General features: G+C 44.4%; 1 protein-coding gene across 1 annotated transcript in view; it reads right to left on the minus strand.

The window, feature by feature from the left end:
* The window catches only part of LOC111646346 (uncharacterized), a 6,843-nt gene that overhangs the window by 2,050 nt on the left and 4,419 nt on the right, over positions 1–374 (minus strand). The gene's annotated exons all lie outside the window — the stretch shown is intronic.

Genomic DNA, 374 nt, shown 5'->3' on the forward strand with positions numbered 1-374 from the left:
AAACACTGTGTCAAAGGTGTGAAGTCATCACCAGCAGACATAAAGACAAAGAGAGGACTCACAGAGCAGACACAGCAGACATGTTCCCTCCATCCTGACTCTGTGAGGATGTTAGAGCTGCTCTCTGATCAGCTCAGAGTCACTGAGTAAAACCCTCCTCCTTCCTCTGTCTGTGGTTCACACTGCTGTGGTTTCATCTGCACACACATTCAGTGTGAAGAAGAGCGTGAAGATGATGCGTTCACTGACCGTCAGACTAACTGATGGACGTGAGGGAAGCTGCTCTTTTGTTTCTGTCTTGAATTATTCTGAGAGTTTATTTAATGAAGCGACTGATTGATCACGATTCATGAAATATTGATTTTACACCTTGA

Source organism: Seriola lalandi, unplaced genomic scaffold (genome assembly GCF_002814215.2).
Source record: "Seriola lalandi dorsalis isolate HSWRI2012SDOR001 ecotype SW California unplaced genomic scaffold, Sedor1 jcf7180002054969, whole genome shotgun sequence".
In the NCBI taxonomy this organism is placed as follows: domain Eukaryota; kingdom Metazoa; phylum Chordata; class Actinopteri; order Carangiformes; family Carangidae; genus Seriola; species Seriola lalandi.